The sequence below is a fragment of the Panthera uncia genome (genome assembly GCF_023721935.1).
Source record: "Panthera uncia isolate 11264 chromosome B3 unlocalized genomic scaffold, Puncia_PCG_1.0 HiC_scaffold_1, whole genome shotgun sequence".
NCBI lineage: Eukaryota > Metazoa > Chordata > Mammalia > Carnivora > Felidae > Panthera > Panthera uncia.
In genome coordinates, this window is record NW_026057582.1 from 45739395 (window position 1) to 45761694 (window position 22300).

A 22300-nucleotide genomic window follows, 5' to 3' on the forward strand; every position below is an offset into this window, starting at 1 on the left:
AGTCGGTTGAGCGTCCGACTTCAGCCAGGTCACGATCTCGCGGTCCGTGAGTTCGAGCCCCGCGTCAGGCTCTGGGCTGATGGCTCGGAGCCTGGAGCCTGGAGCCTGTTTCCGATTCTGTGTCTCCCTCTCTCTGCCCCTCCCCCGTTCATGCTCTGTCTCTCTCTGTCCCAAAAAAATAAATAAAAAACGTTGAAAAAAAATTAAAAAAAAAAAAGATGTTGAGTATTTCATAGGAAAGCTGAATGATGCTGTAAAGTGCTCTTTAAGTCTTTTTTTTTTTTAATCCCCTTTTAATGAATGAAACTAGGGGAATTTCAGAGGACAGAGACGAGATTTGTTGTATGATAAACATGTAGTTTTAGTCTTTCTATATTGAGAAGCAGTGGTTGGGGCATTTTTAGGATGACTGGCTGTGCTTGTTTTCCTTCATGATAATAAATTTGTCATAACTCAGTAACACGGACTTGCCCCAAGAGGTAGTTGTTAATAATTTAAGGTCTTGCCAAGGTTCTGATGATTCAAACCTGTACTACTGAATATTAAGCAGGGCAAAGCTCTCTGGTGCAAATACCTTGAAGGAGTAATTTCTAAACATACAAAGAGGTAACTTGAGCATATATGTTGCATCCTCTGTCACCTCCCTCTGTATTGATTTTTGATAAAGATTTTAATCTATATTGAAACTTCTAAAGCAGAATCAAAGCTCCTCTGGGGAAATGTCAAGTTTTAGGATGAGGAATCCTAAATAAAGAGTACCACAGCATTACCGCACGGTAGAGATCACATTCTATTAAAAATGTTAAATTATCTAAAAAAAAAAATGTGCAAATCTTCAGGATGGCACACACAAAAAACAAAGGTTAATGCTTCTTCGGGCACATTTCTTAGAGGGCTTGCCTAGTGTGTAAATAATTGCCTTTGTGTTACACAACTGGTGACTTCATTGAAAATCTGCACAATTCAGTTTTAGCTCTGGATTACTTCAGTTGACCTCTGTGAAGGTTTTGTCTGTGTAGAGTGGTTGTTTGATTTTAACCTGTTAGGGTTTGGGTTTTTTGTTTGTTTGTTTGTTTGTTTTTCCACTCTATATTAAAGTAAAATTCTAAAAGAAAAGAGGTGTGTGTTAATGCTGAGTGGGCTGGTTTAGGTATGGCTTCTTTCAGTCAGGCTTTGTGAACATTGAGATGTCAGATGATGCATCCTGAAGATGGAGCTCTTCAATTCCAAAATCTTCATTTGAAGGCTTTTTACTTGAACCCAAACCAAAGTACTCTCAGTGCCTCTTTTCTAAACGTTCAGGAATAACCTATCACCGGTTCAGACTTTTCATAATCAGGGAGGATCATTTGCCTACCCTATAACAACATGACTCAGTGCTTATTTTTTTTTACACTTAATATATTTTTTTTATTTTCTAGTTTTTTAATTTTTTAATTTTTTAAAATTTATATCCAAAGTAGTTAGCATATAGTGCAACAATGATTTCAGGAGTAGATTCCTTAGTGCCCTTTACCCATTTAGCCCACCCCCCCTCCCACAACCCCTCCAGCAACCCTCAGTTTGTTCTCTATATTTATGAGTCTCTTCTGTTTTGTCCCCCTCCTTGTTTTTATATTTGTTTCCCTTCCCATATGTTCATCTGTTTTGTCTCTTAAAGTCCTCAGATGAGTGAAGTCATATGATTTTTGTCTTTCTCTGACTAATTTCACTTAGCATAATACCCTCCAGTTCCATCCACGTAGTTGCAAATGGCAAGATTTCATTCTTTTTGATTGCCAAGTAATACTCCGTTATATATATATACCACATCTTCTTTATCCATTCATCCATTGATGGAAATTTGGGCTCTTGCCATACTTTGGCTATTGTTGATAGTGTTACTATAAACATGGGGGTGCATGTGTCCCTTCGAAACAGCACACCTGTATCCCGTGGATAAATGCCTAGTAGAGCAATTGCTGGGTCATAGGGTAGTTCTATTTTTAATTTTTTGAGGAACATCCATACTGTTTTCCAGAGTGGCTGCACCAGCTTGCATTCCCACCAGCAGTGCAAAAGAGATCCTCTTTCTCAGCATCCTTGCCAACATCTGTTGTTGCCTGAGTTGTTAATGTTAGCCGTTCTGACAGGGGTGAGGTGGTATCTCATTGTGGTCTTGATTTGTATTTCCCTGATGATGAGTGATGTTGAGCATTTTTTCATGTGTTGGTTGGCCATCTGGATGCACTTCCTTGAAGAAGTGTCTGTTCATGTCTTTTGCCCATTTCTTCACTGGATTATTTGTTTTTTGGGTGTTGAGTTTGATAAGTTCTTTATAGATTTTGGACACTAACCCTTTATCTGATATGTCATTTGCAAATATCTTCTCCCATTCTGTCGGTTGCCTTCTAGTTTTGCTGATTATTTCCTTCGCTTTTAATAAAAAGCAGAAGCTTTTTATTTTGATGAGGTCCCAGTAGTTCATTTTTGCTTTTGTTTCCCTTGTCTCCAGAGACGTATTGAGTAAGAAGTTGCTGCGGCCAAGATCAAAGAAGTTTTTGCCTGCTTTCTCCTCGAGTATTTTGATGGCTTCCTGTCTTACATCTAGGTCTTTCATCCATTTTGAGTTTACTTCTGTGTATGGTGTAAGAAAGTGGCCCAGGTTCATTCTTCTGCATGTCGCTGTCCAGTTTTCCCAGCACCACTTGAAGAGACGGTCTTTATTCCATTGGATATTCTTTGCTGCTTTGTCAAAGATTAGTTGGCCATACGTTTGTGGGTCCATTTCTGGGTTCTTTATTCTGTTCCATTGATCTGAGTGTCCGTTCTTGTGCCAGCAGTGCTTATTTTTAAAACTGGATTTTAAAAATTAGTATAAATAACAGTAAGGAGTGAGCCACTTTTTATGGGCACCCTATAGTTTTATAGTTCTTAATCCAAACCTAAAATTTTATATTTCTTCCTTATGGCAAAAACTACAAGCCACCATATGCACAGATTACACCGTGAGTTGGGTTGGCTCTCCCACAGCCTCTGAGGTAAATTACAAGAGTCCCAGCCATTATCATCTTCCTCCTGTTGTTTCAAAATGTTTTTTTTTTTTTTGTACATTTTGGCTGCAGTATTGGTGTTAGAATATACCATAACATGGATCATCTCTACCTCTGTATTTATTTATCTATTACTAGACCTCAACCAAGGCCTTCTTTTTCCCCTTCCACCTCTTTGCCTGTAGGATGTACTGTATGTAGTCATGCACTTTGTATTAATATATTAGAAATCTACCAATCTGTTTTGTACTTTTTATACTGTTGGATAACTATAATCAAAACTTTTACTAGGGTATTGAATAAATTTAGTCTTACTATGAAATAAAAAAAAAAAACCTGCAACACAGTTTGGATAATATTATGCCACACTGGGGAGTAGGGGGAGGAATGGCCTTGCCACAGGTTGTAGCACTCACCAAAATATTCTGCACTCCCCTTTCACATGTCACACCTGACTTGCAGCAGAGCAGAGCCATGGTTACTAGTTATGACTAATAAATTGTAAATGGAAGTAGAGTATGTCAATTACGGGCTGAGGCAGTAAAAAATCCATGTGTGATTTTATAGTCTCTTTATGGTGACTAAAAGCACAACGTATTATAGAGTGTGGCCACAACATGGTCGAACCTCCATTAGCCAGGGCCCCTGACTGACTACATGGAGAAAACACCCTGCTAATCTGTGTAAGAAATGCAGCATTAGCAAGAAATTTTTGTTGTGTTAAGCCACTGAGATTTGGATGGATTGTTTGTTATTGCAATATAATCTAGCTTATCTTGACCAATACACACAAACTAGCATTTATCAAGCACTTACTACACGCTAGTAATTATGCTGAACACTTTTCATCTTATCTATTAAACCCTCACAAAACCTTGTAAGCCAGTACTATTATGCTGAAATGAGGAAACTAAGGCAGTGTGAGGACAAATAACTTGTCCAAGGTGGCCAGCTAAATGGAAAAGCTGGAAATGGAACCCAGGAAGTCTGAATGAAGATCTACCAAACTATTAACATAATATTATTAACAGGAATATTAACATAATCCTTGAGAGCAGGATTATGGGGAATGGTCACTCTTTGTTCTGTGTTTCTGTAATGTTACAGATTTTAAAACAACCATTCATTACCTTTGCAGTAAGCAATAAACAAATAAATGGGTACACAAACTATATGTTAGATACTTAAAGACTGAATTCAGAGATGGAAGTCAAGTGACACTGGAGGATGGTATAATCAAGGAATGCCTAAAAATGACTCTCTGCCACCCATAGCCATACCTAGTTTTATAGGTGAATTCCAGCAAGTAAGGTGAATCATAATATATTTCACAATAAAATTGGCTTAGTTTCTGCGCAAGGGCAGGAGGAAATACCTATATATTTTAACTTTCAGCAAGGAAGGAGTTAATAAAATAGGCTGTGCCAACAGCAGGATGAATGTTGTGGTTCTAGGAATGTCTTCCAGTATTTAAGAGCACTCTTCAAAAGAAAAGTAATTATAATAAAGCAATTCTTTATACCTAAAAGTGGCCTCATTAAATGCACATTTTAAATGTTCCATTCAATCATATTTAAACAAAATATATATGGCATAATATATTATAATAAAGTGTACACGTGCTTATTCTGGCTGCCCTGGGTCTGATTTTGAAAATTCAACAATGTCTGACTCTGGACAGGAGGAAACTGAAAGACCAAAATACAGTTTCCCCAGACTCTGGGCAGCTGGCTGTTCTTGGCTGCCTAGCCTCACTTGGCCTCTATTGTTTTTTGAGCCTGGTTGGTTCTCCAGCCTTCCCATTGATTCTATAAACTAACAATCCTTCCACAGTTGGTTTCTATTGCTTGGAAGCAAGAAGCTGACTACCAAGCAGTAGATATAGGCAACTGTATAATGTGAAGACACAGCACCTACGAAAAAATGAGCCACTTTTGAAGGTCTGAACAACAAGACATATGTTGTTATCTATAACATGTTAATAAATACACTTCACAGTTCGATTAGATTTGAGATGTTTTACATACAACCACATTTCTCCTAGGTTTGATCCTTTGCTTCCCTTCCAGGAATTGCTATCATATCCGAGTGTCCCTAACTCCACACATAAATAGCCCTGTGCTTTATCACCAGTCATGTTTCTTTTATAACATCACACTTTCAAAAAAGTGTCATTATGTAACATGATCTACTCAACAGTAAAAATGCTATAAAGTTTTGGTTTAACATTATAAAAAATAAATTACTGAACTATCTTATTAGGTTAAGTTTAAAAGTCTATAAAATATAACACAGCCTCACCTATAACAAAATGAAAACCACCTGAGTTTCATTTGTCTTATGGAAATAATAATGCCTGTCTTATCTCCCAGTATTAACATAAGGATCAAATCACTTATGAACATTAATATGTTTAAGGTATGTACTATTTCATCAAATCTTAAGATACATCTACTGTAAGACCTATCATTAGTTTATACACCACAAAAAAAGAAACAATACGGCCAATTAAAAACTATAACACATACTTTCTTAACACTTAGAAATTCTATTTCAAAACCTAGCAAAAGAGACATTTATGTAAGTAGACATAGATTGTTATATATAATTCTTGTGCAAATATTACAAGAAAAATATGAATGAAATAAATGGGTTAAGGTATTCTTAACAGTTTTCATTGAACCCAACACTCCCAAATCATTTCTCAACTCAATCACTGATAGCATGTTTTCCCACATAGTATCATGATCTTTGCCAGCAGAAACATTGATGATATAGCATTTCTTATAAGAATCCACAAACTGTTTTTCTGGTTCAAGACAGTGACAAAAGAGAACCTTAAAGTCACCTCCTTTCACAGACACACTGAATCTTCAGCTACATACAGAACAATCCCCTCTGAAAGAAATCTAGAAACTAGCTGAGTGACTCTTACACATCAGGCAAGTGAGAAAAAACTCCCACTGAAATGAGTGGGAAAGCCTCAGACACAATCTCATCCCTGGAGCAGCAACACACAACTAGGAGGGAGCTCACAACTCCCAGCTTCTCTCTAAGGAGAGAAGGGGTTGGACACCAGAGCTGGCACCACAACTTTTAAGACTTCTACCTGAGAAATGGACTCACAAAACATCTAGCTCTGAAATCCAACAGGGACTTACATCCACGAGATCCACAGTCTATAGTAAACTAATAGTTCTTACAGGATTTGTGTGGACTCACCATGGCTTGGCCCTCAGAGCCCAGCGCAGAGGGAGCAGACTGAATCATGCCCAGTTTCCCCACGAAAGAAGCTATTGCTTACCTTTAAAGCTTTGGCTTGAGGGGCAGGTTTCTAATTTAAAACACTTCTGGAGGCCAACTGCAATATTCTCCAGAAACCACAGAGACTGGTAGGGACATCTTCCTGTTCTCCCTCTGCCTCACTCCAGGTAGGTCATCAGTATATCCCAAAAAGGAGCTCGTCCACATGTCTGGTGCCCCAGTTTTTGCAGCTGCTCCCAGAGGAAGCCCTCTAATGGGGCTTATGTTTGCAGGTACCACAAGACTGTAAGAGAGAAACCATTCTTAAGGAGGTATCCATCCCTCACTGCACACTGCAGAGGCAGCAGATTGACACGCAACCTTTTTGTGAAAGAGGCCTATTAGTTTATCTCTCAATAGCTGTGACCTGTGGGGCAGGCTTCTATCATAACACACATCTAGAGGCCCATTGCCATCCTCTCCAGAAACCAGGAAGGCCAGCAGGCACCATCTTTGTGCTCTCCCTTTGTCCCACTCCACGTTACCAACGTCTTTGAGAAAGGAGCTTATGCATAACGGGTGCCACCCTGGCTTTTGTGGCTGCCCCCCAGAGGACACATCTCTTGATAACCTGGCACTGGTAGCCAGTGGGACTCGTGTTCATGGATTCAGTGGGTTGGTAGCAAACAAAGAAACAATTCTTAACCGTCTATCCCCCTCAGGGCTTGATGTGCAGAGGGAGCAGACAGAAACACACATCTCCCAGTCTGCCCCTGAAGGAGGTATATTTACATACTTAATTTAATTAATTTTTTTTGTTGAGAGTGAGAGAGCATGAGCAGGGGAGGGGCAAAGAGAGAGGGAGAGAGAGAGAATCTTTTTTTTTTTAATGTTTATTTCTTTATTTTCAGAGATGGGGGGAAGAGCAGAGAGAGGGAGAACAAGAATCTTGAGCAGGCCCTGCACTGTCAGTGTGGAGCCCAATGCAGGGTCGACCCACAAACCATGAGATCATGACCTGACCCGAAATCAACAGTCTGACGCTTAAATGAATGAGTCACCCAGGTGCTCCAAGAGGTATATTTACATACTTTAAAAAGAAGTGGCTCAATGATGAAAATACCCAAATCTGAGTATCAGAGGCCTTCCAATCTACCTGATGCATGATCTTTGTAGTTCTGAGAAGCAAAAGTAATTTAAAACAATAAGGGCTTATGTCTAGAGTTAGGAATGCATGCGTGTGTGGATGTGTGTTCATAAAAGTGACAGTAAAATAGTGAGAACTTGTTGATGGATGAGTAAGATATCTGTGGGGGTAATTATGTATGTGTATGAAAGACTAATCAGCTCTAATCAATGATGAAAAGGTTTTAATACAGACATTTATAACTACAAGGGTTTCTACACTTTCTCTGAGCTCAAAATGAAAAATTTTTTTAAAAAAAGTTAAAAAGATGCTCCCTGAGCGTCTGCTTCTAATCTGTCTGCATTTAGTGCTGACTGAGATCTTCCCCTTTGGGATGAGAAATATTGGCACACCCTCAACTACTGGAAGCCACTAAGAACATAGAAGGCCATTTGGACAACCACAAAATTTTGAGAGAAAACCACAAGGAAGTCAGGATTGAATAATAAGGTTCATTGCCTAAATGAGACCACCTCTTCAAGACCGAGAAACGTGGTTGTTTTATCTAATGCACAGAAAATCAACAGAAAGAGTCAAGAAAAATGAATAGGGGAATATGTTCCAAACAAAACAACAAACTAAAACCTCAGAAAAATTCCTTAATGAAAGAGAGATAAGTGATTTACCTGACAAGAAGTTCAAAACAATGGTCATAAAGACCACTTGCTGAGGTCAGGAAAACAATGCATGAACAAAGTGAGAATTTCAACAGGAGATGAAAAATATAAGAAAGTACCAAACAGAAATCACATAGCTGAAGAATTTAATAATTGAACTGAAAAATTCAATAGAAGGTGTTTTTTTACATTTATTTATTTTTGAGAGACACAGAGAGAGCACAAGTCGGGGAGGGACAGAGATAGAAGGAGACACAGAATCTGAGATGTCAGGCTCTGAAATGTCAGTACAGAGCCCGATGCAGGGCTCGAACTCACAAACTGTGAGATCGTGACCTGAGCCAAAGTCCGATGCTTGACCGACTAAGCCACCCAGGTGCCCCTCAATAGAAAGTTTTAATAGCAGATGAAGTGGAAGAAAAAATCAGCACACTCTAAGATAGGGCAGTAGAATTCATCCAAAAAGAGGAGCAAAAAGAAAAATAAAATAGGTTAAGGGACTAATAGGACAACATCAAGAGGCCCAACATTATAGGGGTCCCAGAAGGAGAAGAGAAAGGGGCAGAAAAAAGTCTTTAAAGAAGTAATGGCTGAAAACTTCCCTAACCTGAGAAAGGAAACAGACATCCAGATCCAGGAAATTCGAAAGAAGATGAATTCAAAGAGACCCACACCAAGACACAGTATAATTAAATTATCAAAAGTTAAAGACAAGGACAAAATATTAAAAACAGCAAGAGAAAGACAACTTGTTATGTATAAGGAAACACCCATAAGACTATCAACAAATTTTTTCAACAAATTCTTGCAAGTCAGAAAGGAGTGGCATGACATATTTGCTGAGCTGAAAGAAAAAATCTGCCAACCAAAAATACTCTACCTGGCAAAAAAAAAAAAAATCCTTCAAAATTGAAGGAAAGAAAAAGAGTTTTCCAGACAAGCAAAAGCTGGAGGAGTTCAGCACCATTACACCGAATCCACAAGAAATGTTAAAGGAATTTCTTTAAGCTGAAATGAAAGGGGGCTAATTAGTAACAGGAAAACATATGAGAGTATAAATTTCATTGGTAAAGGTAAATATATGGTTAAGTTCACAATAATTTAATGTAATGGTGGTAGGTTAATCATTTATAAAACTAGTATGAAGGTTAAAAGACAAAAGTAGTGAAAAATAACTATAACTACAATGATTTGTTAATGGATACACAGACAAAGAATACAAATTGTTAAATCAAAAACATAAAAGGGGGGCAGTAAAAATGTAGAGCTTTATAATTAAGTTGGACTTAAGAGTTGTTCTCAACTTGAGGCTCTTGGGTAGCTCACTCAATTAGGCATCCAACTTCAGGTCAGGTCATGATTTCACTGTGGTTTGTGGGTTCAAGCCCTGCATTGGGCTCTGTGCTGACAGCTCAGAGCCTGGAGCCTGCTTTGAATTCTGGGCCTCTCTCTCTCTCTCTCTACTCTTCCCTGGCTTGTGTTCTCTTTCTGTCTCTCAAAAATAAATAAATATTTTTTTTAAAAATTTTAAGTTATTATCAACTTAAAATAGACAGTTATAAATATGTTTTATGTAAGCCATGCTGTAACCACAAAGCAAAACCTATACTAGATTCATAAAAGATAAAGGAAAAGGAATGTAAGCATACCAATACAGAAAATCATCCAATCACAAACGAAGAGAACAAAAGAAAAAGGAACAAAGGAATTAGAAAACGATGAACACAATGGCAGTAAGTCCATACCTATCAATAATTACTTTAAACGTAAATGGACTAAATTCTCCTATTAAAAGACACAGAGTGGCTGAAGAGATTTTAAATATATAAATATCCCAACTATATGCTGCCTATAAGAGACTCATTTCAACTTTAAGAACACACACAGGGAAGGGAAGGTATGGGAAAAGACAGTGTATGCAAATGGAAATCAAATGACAGCTAAAGTAGCTATACTTGTATGAGGAAAAAATAGACTTTAAGACAAACCTGTAATAAGAGACAAAGAAGTTAATTATATAGGGGCACCTGGGTGGCTCAATTGGTTAAACATCTGACTTCAGCTCAGGTCATGATCTCGTGATTCATGAGTTTGAGCCCTGGTTTGGGCTCTGTGCTGACAGCTCAGAGCCTGGAGCCTGCTTTGGATTCTGTGTCTCCCTCTCTCTCTCTGGCCTCCCCTGCTATCTCTCTCACAAAAATAAATAGACATTAAAAATTTTTTTTATGGTTTTTATGATTAAAAAATTTTCTAATGATAAAAGGGTCAATCCAGTAAGATGACAGAACATTTGTAAATTTACATACACCCAACATAGAAGCACCTAAATATACAAAGCAAATATTAACAGACCTAAAAGGAGAAATAAACAGCAATCCAATAATAGTAGGAGACTTCAATACCTCACTGTCATCATTGGATAGATCATCCAGACAGAAAATCAATAAAGAAACATAGGACTTAAACAACATGTTAGACCAGGTGGTCTTAACAGACATTTAGAGAACATTCCATCCAAAAGCAGCAGAATAAACATTTTTCCCAAGCACACATGGGACATTCTCCAGGGTAGATCACAAAATAAATCTTAATAAATTTAAAAGACTGAAATAATATCAAGCATTTTTTCCTAAACACAATGGTATGAAACTAGAAAACAATCACAAGAAGAAAACTGGAAAACTGACAAGTTATGTGGAGATTAAACAACACGCTATCAAACAACCAATAGATCAAAAAAGAAATAAAAATAGAAATCAAATTTTGAGACAAATGAAAATGAGAATATAACATACCAAAATTTATAGGATGCAGCAAAAGTAGTTTTAAGAGGGAAGTTCACAGTGATAAATACCTATATTAAGAAATAAGAAATATCTCAAATAAACCACCCAACTTTATACCTTATGAAACTAAAAAAAGAATTAAGCTCAAAGTTAGTAGAGGGAAGGAACTAACAAATATCAGAGCAGAAATAAATGAAGCAGAGACTAAAAAAATCACTAGAAAAGATCAATGAAACCAAGAGCTGGTTTTTGAAAAGATAAACATTTAGCTAGACTCACCAAGGAAAAAACAGAGAGAAAACTCAAAATAAAATCAGATATTAAAGAGATGTCACAATTGACACAATGGAAATACAAATAAGAGAGTATCATGAACAACTTCATACCAACAAACTAGACAATGTAGAAGAAATGAATACATTCCTACAAACATTCAACCTACAAAGACTGAATCATGAAAAAAGAGAAAATCTGAACAGACTAATTACTAGTAAGGAGATTGAATCAGTAATCAGAAACCGCCAACAAACAAAAGTCCAGATGGCTTCCCTAGTGAATTCTATCAAATGTTTAAAGAATTAATACAAATCCTTCTCAAACTCTTCCAAAAAACTGAAGAGGAGGGAACACTTCCGAACTTATTTTATGAGGCCAGCATTAAATATCAAAACCAGATAAAGGCACTAAAACAAAAGGAAAATACAGACTAATATCCCTGATGAACACAGATGTAAAAATCCTCAACAAAATATTAGCAAACTGAATTCAACAATACATTAAAAGGATGCAGCAAAAGCATTTGACAAAACACAACATCCATTCATGATAAAAACTCTCAACAGAGTACAGAGAGAAAATACCTAAACATACTAAAGACAATATACAATGAGCCCACAGCTAACATCATACTTAATTGTGAAAAACTGAAAGCTTTTCTTATAAGATCAGGAACAAGACAAGGATGTCTACCCTCACCACTTTTATTTAAAATAGTACTGGGAGTCCTAGCTAGAGCAATGATGCAAGATAAAGTAATAAAAATCATCCAAATCCGAAAGTAAACTGTCTCTACATGCAGATGACATGATACTATATATAGAAAACCCTAAAAACTTCACCAAAAAAAAACCCTCATTAGAATAATAAGTTGTAGCATACAAAATCAATATACAAAAATGAGTTGAGTCTCTATACACTAATAACAAACTATCTGAAAGAGAGAAATTAAGAATACAGTTCCATTTACAATTGTTTCAAAAGAATAAAATGCCTACTCTAAGACATTGATGAAATAAATTGAAGTCACAAATGGAAAGATATTCCATGCTCATGGACTAGAAGAATTAATATTGTTAAAATGTCCATTCTACCCAAAGTAATCTACAGATTCAATGCAATCCTTATCAAAATTCCAATGGCATTTTTTCACAGAAATGGAAAAAACAATTCTAAAATTTGTAACAGAACCACAAAAGATCCCAAATAGCCAAAGCAACTCTGAGAAAGAGGAATAATTCTGCGGGCATCACACTTCCTGATTTCAAACTATATTACAAAGCTATAATAACGAAAACGGTATGGTATTGGCATAAACACAGCTACATAAATCAGTGAAATAGAACAGAGCCCAGAAATAAACCCATGCATATATGGTCAATTTATGAAAAAGGAGCCAAGAATATACAATAAGTAAGGAATAACATAGCAGAGGAAAGGGCTCAATAAATGACATGTGAAACATGCTTGACAGTATTAACAGCAGGATGAAAGAGGCAGAAGAACAAAATAGTGACCTAGAAAACAGAGTAATGGAAGCTAATCAAGCTGAACAAAAGAAAGAGAAAAGAATAATGCAAAATGAGAATAGACTTAGGGAACTCAGTGATTCCATCAAATTTAATAACATTCACATTAGAGGAGTACCAGAAGAAGAAGAGAGAGAAAAGGGGGGCAGAAAATTTATTTGAAGAAATAATAGCTGAAAACTGTCCTAACCTGGGAAAGGAAATACATATATAGATCCAGGAGGCACAAAGATATACCAGGAGGCACAGAGAACCCTCAACGAAATTAACAAAAGCAGATCCACACCAAATCATATTATAATTAAAGTGGCAAAATATACTGATAAAGAAAAAATTATTAAAGCAGAAAGACAAAAGGAGATAGTTACATACAAGGGAAACCCCATAGGCTATCAGAGGACTTTTCAGCAGACACCTTCCAAGCCACAAGCAGCCTGGCAAGAACTATTAAAGACACCCTTCAAGTAGAGACCAAAAATGACAGTACAAAGGAAAGAAACACAAACACAGTAAAAATGAATATTTTTATAAAATATCAGTCAAGGTACTCACAAAATAAAAAGATGTAATATATGACACCATATACCTAAAACGTAGGGAGAAGAGGAGTAAGAATGGGTTCAAACTTAAATGACCATCAACTTAATGTAGACTGCTATATACAAAAGAGGTTATATACAAACCTAATGGTAATCATATGTCAAAAGCCACTAAAATATGCAAAGAATAAAGAGAAAGAAATCCAAATGTATCACAAACAAACAGTAAACCAGGAAAAAGAGAAAGACCAGAAAGGATCAGAGAAAATCTTCAGAAACAGCCATAAAACAAGAAATAAAATGGCAATAAATACATATCTATCAATAATTACTTCAAATGTAAATGGACTAAATGCTCCACTCAAAAGACATACGGTGACAGATGGATAAAAAAACAAGACCCATCCATATACTGCCTACAAGAGACTCATTTTAGTCCTAAAGACACCTGCAAATTCAAAGTGAGGGGATGAAGAAACATCTAACATGCAAACAGTTGTCAAAAGAAAGCCAGTATAGCAATACTTATATCAGACAAACTAGACTTTAAAACAAACACAATAACAAGAGACAAAGAAGGACACTATATAATAATAAAGGGGACAATCCTACAGGAAGATATGACAATTGTAAATATTTATGCACCCAACACAGAGGCACCCATATACATAAGACTGTTAATAACAAACATAAAGGAACTAATCTGATAATAACACAATAATGGTAGGGGACGTTAACACCCTACTTACATCAATGGACAGATCATCTAAACAGAAAATCAATAAGGAAACAATGGCTTTGAATGACACACTGGAACAGAACATTCCATCCTAAAACTCCAGAATACACATTCTTTTCAAGTGCACATAGAACATTCTCCAGAACAGATCACACAATAGCCCACAAAACAAGCTTCAACGATTTCAAAAAGATTAAAATCATCCATGCATCTTTTCTGACCATAATGAATAGAAGTCAACCACAAGAAAATATCTGGAAGACCACAAATACATGGAGGTTAAATAACATGCTACTAAACAATGAATGCATCAACCAGAAATAAAAGCAGAAATTAAAAAGTACATGGATACTGGGGCCCCTGGGTGCCTCAGTCGGTTGAGCATCCAACTTCGGCTCAGGTCATGATTTCACGGCTCATGAGTTCAAGCCTCACATCAGGCTCTGTGCTGATAGCTCAGAGCCTGGAGTCTGCTTTGGATTCTGTGTCCCTCTTTCACTGTGCCCCTCCCTTGCCCATGCTCCTTCTCTCTCTCTCTCTCTCTCTCTCTGTCTCTCTCTCAAGAATAAATAAAACATTAAAAAAAATTTAAAACAAGGTACATGGATACAAAAATGAATACACAATGGGTCATAACCCTTGGGATGCAGCAAAAGCAATTCTAAGAGGGAAGTTTACATGTCAACAAACTAGACATCTAGAAGAAATAAATAAATTCCCCAAAACCTCCCAATATGTAATGAGGAAGAAATAGGAAATTTGAACAGACCAGTTTCCATCAATGAAGTTAAATCAGTAATCAAAAAATTCCCAACAAAAAAAAGTTCAGGACCAGATGGCTTCAAATCCTACCAAATATTTATTTATTTATTTATTTATTTATTTATTTATTATCATATTTATTTTTTCCAACTGTCCCTGAAAGAGGTTTTATGTATTCTATTTTACAGAAGAGGAACCCGAGACTCAGAGAGGCAAGATAACTTTTCCAGGGTTGCTCAGGTTACAGTTAGAATTACAAGTCAGATCTAGATACCTAGGCAAAGCATCAGCTTATTTTCTTTTATTATTATTTTTTTAAATATGAAATTTATTGTCAAATTCGTTTCCATACAAGACCCAGTGCTCATCCCAACAGGTGCCCTCCTCAATACCCATCACCCACCCTCCCCTCCCTCCACCATCAACCCTGTTTGTTCTGTTTTGTTTTTTAATTTTTTTTAACGTTTATTTATTTTTGAGACAGAGAGAGACAGAGCATGAATGGAGGAGGGCCAAGGAGAGGGAAACACAGAATCTGAAACAGGCTCCAGGCTCTGAGCTGTCAGCACAGAGCCTGACACGGGGCTCGAACTCACGGACCGCGAGATCATGACCTGAGCCGAAGTCGGCCGCTTAACCGACTGAGCCACCCAGGCGCCCTTGTTCTCAGTTTTTAAGGGTCTCTTATGTTTTGGCTCCCTCCCTCTCTAACCTTTTTTTTTTTCCTTCCCCTCCCTCATGGTCTTCTGTTAAGTTTCTCAGGATCCACATAAGAGTAAAAACATACGGTATCTGTCTTTCTCTGTATGGCTTATTTCACTTAGTGTAACACTCTCCAGCTCCATCCGCGTTGCTACAAAAGGCCACATTTCATTCTTTCTCATTGCCATGTAGTATTCCATTGTGTGTATAAACCACAATTTCTTTATCCATTCATCGGCTGATGGACATTTAGGCTCTTTCCATAATTTGGCTATTGTTGAGAGTGCTGCTATAAACATTGGGGTACAAGTGCCCCTATACATCAGTACTCCTGTATCCCTTGGGTAAATTCCTAGCAGTGCTACTGCTGGGTCATAGGGTAGGTCTATTTTTAATTTTTTGAGGAACCTCCACACTGTTTTCCAGAGCGGCTGCACCATTTGCATTCCCACCAACAGTGCAAGAGGGTTCCCGTTTCTCCACAACCTCACCAGCATCTGATTTGTTCATTTTAGCCACTCTGACTGGCGTGAGGTAGTATCTCAGTGTGGTTTTGATTTGGATTTCCCTGATGAGGAGCGACGTTGAGCACTTTTCATGTGCCTGTTGGCCATCTGGATGTCTTCTTTAGAGAAGTGTCTATTCATTTTTCTATTCATATTCAGTTTACTGCCCATTTCTTCACTGGATTATTTGTTTTTCAAGTGTGGAGTTTGGTGAGCTCTTTATAGATTTTGGATACTAGCCCTTTGTCCGATATGTCATTTGCAAATATCTTTTCTCATTCTGTTGGTTGCCTTTTAGTTTTGTTAATTGTTTCCTTTGCAGTGCAGAAGCTTTTTATCTTCATTAGGTCCCAATAGTTCACTTTTGCTTTTAATTCCCTTGCCTTTGGGGATGTGTCAAGTAAGAAATTGCTGTGGCGGAGGTCAGAGAGGTTTTTTTTCCTGCTTTCTCCTCTAGTGTTTTGATGGATTCCTGTCTCACATTCAGGTCCTTTATCCATTTTGAGTTTATTTTTGTGAATGGTGTAAGAAAGTGGTCTAGTTTCATGCTTCTGCATGTTGCTGTCCAGTTCTCCCAGCACCATTTGTTAAAGAGACTGTCTGGGGCGCCTGGGTGGCTCAGTCGGTTGGGCGGCCGACTTCGGCTCAGGTCATGATCTCGCGGTCCGTGAGTTCGAGCCCCCCATCGGGCTCTGTGCTGACAGCTCAGAGCCTGGAGCCTATTTCAGATTCTGTGTCTCCCTCTCGCTGACCCTCCCCTGTTCATGCTCTCTCTCTGTCTCAAAAATAAATAAAACATTAAAAAAAAAAATTTAAAGAGACTGTCTTTTTTCCATTGGATATTCTTCCTGCTTTGTCACAGATTAGTTGGCCATACTTTTGTGGGTCTAATTCTGAGTTTCTATTCTATTCCATTGGTCTATGTGTCTGTTTTCATGCCAATGCCATGCTGTCTTGATGATTACAGCTTTGTAGTAGAGGCTAAAGTCTGGGATTATGAAGCTTCCTGTTTTGGTCTTCTTCTTCAATATTTCTTTGGCTATTCAGGGCCTTTTGTGGTTCCATACAAATTTTAGGATTGCTTGTTCTAGCTTCAAGAAGACTGCTGGTGCCATTTTGATTGGGATTGCATTGAATGTGTAGATAACTTTGGGTAGTATTGACATTTTAACAATATTCATTCTTCCAACCCATGAGCACGGAATGTTTTTCCATTTCTTTATATCTTCAATTTCCTTCATAAGCTTTCTATAGTTTTCAGCATACAGATCTTTTACATCTTTGGTTAGGCTTATTCCTAGGTATTTTATGCTTCTTGGTGCAATTGTGAATGGATCAGTTTCTTTGTCTTTCTGTTGCTTCATTATTAGTCTATAAGAATGCAACTGATTTCTGTACATTGATTTTGTATCCTGAGACTTTGCTGAATTCATGTAACAGTTCCAGCATACTTTTGGTGGAGTCTATAGGGTTTTCCATGTATAATATCATGTCATCTGCAAAAAGTGAAAGCTTAACTTCATCTTTGCCAATTTTGATGCCTTTGATTTCCTTTTGTCGTCTGATTGCTGATGCTAGAACCTCCAACACTATGTTAAACAATAGCGGTGAGAGTGGACATCCCTGTCGTGTTCCTGATCTCAGGGGGAAAGCTCTCAGTTTCTCCCCATTGAGGATGATGTTAGCTGTGGGCTTTTCATAAATGGATTTTATGATGTTTAAGTATGTTCCTTCTATCCCAACTTTCTCTAGAGTTTTTATTAAGAAAGGATGCTGAATTTTGTCAAATGCTTTTTCTGCATCGATTGACAGGATCATATGGTTCTTTTCTTTTATTAATGTGTTGTATCACATTGATTGATTTGCAAATGTTGAACCAGCCCTGCAGCCCAGGAATGAATCCCCCTTGATCCTGGTGAATAATTTTTTATATGCTGTTGAATTCGATTTGCTACTATCTTATTGAGAATTTTTGCATCCATATTCATCAGGGATATTGGCCTGTAGTTCTCTTTTTTTACTGGTCTCTGTCTGGTTTAGGAATCAAAGTAATACTGGCTTCATAGAATGAGTCTGGAAGTTTTCCTTCCCTTTCTATTTTTTGGAATAGCTTGAGAAGGATAGGTATTATCTCTGCTTTAAACGTCTGGTAGAACTCCCCTGGGAAGCCATCTGGTCTGGACTCTTATTTGTTGGGAGATTTTTGATAACTGATTCAATTTCCTCACTGGTTATGGGTCTGTTCAAGCTTTCTATTTCCTCCTGATTGAGTTTTGGAAGTGTGTGGGTATGTAGGAATTTGTCCATTTCTTCCAGGTTGTCAAATTTGTTGGCATATAATTTTTCATAGTATTCCCTGATAATTGTTTGTATCTCTGAGGGATTGGTTGTAATAATTCCATTTTCATTCATGATTTTATCTATTTGGGTCATCTCCCTTTTCTTTTTGAGAAGCCTGGCTAGAGGTTTATCAATTTTGTATATTTTTTCAAAAAACCAACTCTTGGTTTCATTGATCTGCTCTACAGTTTTTTTAGATTCTATATTGTTTATTTCTGCTCTGATCTTTATTATTTCTCTTCTTCTGCTGGGTTTGGTGTGTCTTTGCTTTTCTGCTTTTATTTCCTTTAGGTGTGCTGTTAAATTTTGTATTTGGGATTTTTCTTGTTTCTTGAGATAGGCCTTGATTGCAATGTATTTTCCTCTCAGGACTGCCTTTGCTGCATCCCAAAGCGTTTGGATTGTTGTATTTTCATTTTCATTTGTTTCCATATATTGTTTAATTTCTTCTCTAATTGCCTGGTGGACCCATTCATTCTTTAGTAGGGTGTTCTTTAACCTCCATGGTTTTGGAGGTTTTCCAGACTTTTTCCTGTGGTTGATTTCAAGCTTCATGGCATTGTGGTCTGAAAGTATGCATGGTATGATCTCAATTTTTGTATACTTATGAAGGGCTGTTTTGTGACCCAGTATGTGATCTATCTTGGAGAATGTTCCAGGTGCACTCGAGAAGAAAGTGGGATGCAGAGTTCTAAATACATCTGTCAAGTCCATCTGATACAATGTATTATTCAGGGCCCTTGTTTCTTTATTGATCCTGTGTCTAGATGATCTAGCCATTATTGTAAGTGGGGTATTAAAGTTCCCTGAAGTTACCACATTCTTATCAATAAGATTGCTTATGTTTGTGATTATTTTCTATATTTGGGTGCCTCTGAATTTGGTGGCTAGACATTTATAATTGTTAGCTTTTCCTGATGGATAGACTCTGTAATTATTATATAATGCCCTTCTTCATCTCTTGTTACAACCTTTAATTTAAAGTCTAGTTTGTCTGATATAGTATGGCTACTCCAGCTTTCTTTTGACTTCCAGTAGCATGATAGATAGTTCTCCATCCCCTCACTTTCAATCTGAAGGTGTCCTCAGGTCTAAAGTGAGTCTCTTGTAGACCGCAAATAGATGGGTCTTGTTTTTTTTTTTATCCATTCTGATACCCTATGTCTTTTGGTTGGAGGATTTAGCTCATTTACATTTAGTGTTATTATTGAAAGATATGGGTTTAAAGTCATTGTGATGTCTGTAAGTTTCATGCTTGTAGTGATGTCTCTGGTACTTTGTGGTCCTTGCAACATTTCACTCACAGAATCTCCCTTAGGATCTCTTGTAGGGCTGGTTTAGTGGTGATGAATTCCTTCAGTTTTTGTTTGTTTGGGAACACCTTTATATCTCCTTCTCTTCTGAATGACAGACTTGCTGGATAAAGGATTCTCAGCTGCATATTTTTTCTGTTCATCACATTGAAGATTTCCTGCCATTCCTTTCTGGCCTGCCAAGTTTCAGTAGATAGGTCTGTCACTAGTCTTATTGGTCTCCCTTTATATAGAGCTAGAGTATGTTTATCCCTAGCTGCTCTCAGAATTTTCTCTTTATGCTTGTATTTTGTATTTCTCTTTATGCTTGTATCACAGTTTCACTATGATATGTCATGCAGAAGATCAATTCAAGTTACGTGTGAAGGGAGTTCTCTGTGCCTCTTGGATTTCAATGCCGTTTTCCTTCCCCAGATCAGGGAAGTTCTCAGCTATGATTTGTACAAGTACACCTTCAGCCCCTTTCTCTCTCTGTTCCTCTTCTGGAATTCCTATTACACGGATATTGTTGTGTTTGATTGCATCACTTAGTTCTCTAATTCTCCCCTCATACTCCTGGATTTTTTTATCTCTCTTTTTCTCAGCTTCCTCTTTTTCCATAATTTTATCTTCTAATTCACCTATTCTCTCCTCTGCCTTTTCAGTGGGAGCTGCGGTCACCTCCATTTTATTTTGCACCTCATTTATAGCATTTTTTAGCTCCTCCTGTTTCTTTTCCTTTTTTTTTTTTTTTTTTTTTTAGCTTACACAAAGGCAGTTTATTACCAGAAAACAATAATTTGAGGAATCTTGTTCACAGACGGCGACCACGGGGACCCCCCTTCCTGCGGTTGTTATCGGAAGGGATGGGGGTGACATCCTCAATCCACCCAATCTTCATTCCTGAGCAGGCAAGGGCTCTGAGGGCCTACTGGGCCCCAGGTCTGGGGGTCTTGGTTCTATTTCCTCCTGTGGCCCGGAGTTTGATGTGGACAGTGGTGATGCCCAGCTCCTTGCACCTCTGGGCTACATCCTGGGCAGCCAACATGGCAGCGTAGGGAGAGGCCTCATCTCAGTCAGCCTTCATCTTCATCCCACCAGTCACATGGCAGATGGTTTCCTTGCCAGAAAGATCAGTGACATGGACAAAAGTGTCACTGAAGGATGCAAAGATGTGACACACGCCAAACACATTTTCTCCTTCAGCTACCTGAGGTCCAAGGCTCATGACCTGTTCTTCTTTCTTTTCTTTCCTCTTTCGAGGTGCCATTTCTGTGCATCTTCCCTAGACTCCGCAACCAGAAAGCCTCCTGTTTCTTAGTCCCTTGATCTCTGTAGCAATAGATTCTTTGCTGTCCTCTATACTTTTTTCAAGTCCAGTGATTAATTTTATGACTATTGTTTTAAATTCATGTTTTGTTATATTGCTTAAATCGTTTTTGATCAATTCGTTAGCTGTCGCTACTTCCTGGAGTTTCTTTTGAGGAGAATTCTTCCATTTTATCATTTCGGATAGTCCCTGGAGTGGCGCAGAACTGCAGGGCACTTCCCCTGTGCTGTCCGGAGTAACTTGAGTTGGTGGGCGGGGCCACAGTCAGACCGATGTCTGTTCCCAGCCCATGGCTGGGGCCACAGTCAGACTGGTGTGAACCTTATCTTCCCCTCTCCCAGGGGCAGGACTCACTGTGGAGTGGTGTGGCCCCTGTCTGGGCTACTTGCACACTGCCAGGCTTGTGGTGCTGCTTTGATGGGATCTGGTGTATTAGCTGGAGTGGATCTGCAAGGTGCATGGGGGTGGGAGGGGCAGGCTTGGCTCGCTTTGCCATTGGTGGTCCCCTGTGGGAGGGGCCCTGTGGCACCAGGAGGGAGGCAGACCCATTGGAGGGATGGATCCACAGAAGCACAGCATTGGGTGTTTGCATGGTGCAAGCAAGTTCGGTGAGGTGAACTGGTTCCCTTTGGGGTTTCGGCTGGGGGATGGGAGAGGGAGATGGCGCTGGCCAGCGCCTTTGTTCCCCTGCTGAGCTGAGCTCTGTCGTCCGGAGCTCAACACCTCTCCCTCCCGGTGTCCTCTCGCCCTCCCACTCTCTGACTAGAGCTGTTGACTTATAACATTCCAGATGTTAAGTCCCGCTGGCTGTCAGAACTCACTCCTTCCAGCCCCTCTGCTTTTGCAAGCCAGACTCGGGGGCTCTGCCTTGCCGGGCGGGCTGCTCCTCCACTGCCCCAGCTCCCTCCCACCAGTCCAGGTAGCACACACCACCTCTCTGACCTTCCTACTCTCTTCCGTGGGCCTCTCGTCTACACTTGGCTCCAGAGAGTCCGTTTTGTTAGTCTTCTGGTGGTTTTCTGGGTTGTTTAGGCAGATGTGGGTGGAATCTAAGTGATCAGCAGGACAAAGTGAGCAAGCGTCCTCTTATGCCACCATCTCAAGCATCCTCTCCTATTTTTTAATTAATTAATTAATTTTGAGAGGAAGGGAGGGGCAGAGAGAGAGGGAGAAAGAGAATCCTAAGCATGCTCCATGCCCAGTGTGAAGCCCAACACGAGGCTCAATCTCACAACCATGAGATCATGACCTGAGCTGGACACTTAACTGACTGAGCCACCCAGGCACCCCTCTATCAAACACTTAAAGAGGAGTTAATATCTCTTCTTCTCAGACTATTGCAAAAAATAGAAAAGGAAGGAAAATTTCCAAATTCATTCTATGAGGCCAGTGTTACCCTGATACCAAAACCAGATAAAGAC

The 22300-nt window shown here is 38.6% G+C and overlaps 1 long non-coding RNA gene, 2 other non-coding genes and 1 pseudogene across 3 annotated transcripts in view; 2 read left to right on the plus strand and 2 right to left on the minus strand.

The window, feature by feature from the left end:
* Nucleotides 1–201: 201 nt before the first annotated feature.
* LOC125908777 (uncharacterized) overlaps nucleotides 202–22300 on the minus strand; it is a 27064-nt gene continuing 4965 nt past the window's right edge. The window contains exons 2-3 of the long non-coding RNA XR_007453433.1: nucleotides 6337–6579; nucleotides 202–2837 (exon numbers count right to left, since the gene is read on the minus strand). This is a non-coding gene — a long non-coding RNA (uncharacterized LOC125908777). The remainder of the gene's footprint in view (nucleotides 2838–6336; nucleotides 6580–22300) is intronic.
* LOC125910623 (small nucleolar RNA U2-19) lies at nucleotides 7381–7459 on the plus strand. The gene has a single exon (XR_007454118.1). It is a non-coding gene; the product is annotated as a small nucleolar RNA U2-19 (small nucleolar RNA).
* On the plus strand, nucleotides 7627–7696 carry LOC125910622 (small nucleolar RNA U2-30). Its single transcript, XR_007454117.1, has one exon. It is a non-coding gene; the product is annotated as a small nucleolar RNA U2-30 (small nucleolar RNA).
* LOC125908774 (40S ribosomal protein S14-like) lies at nucleotides 20320–20834 on the minus strand (annotated as a pseudogene).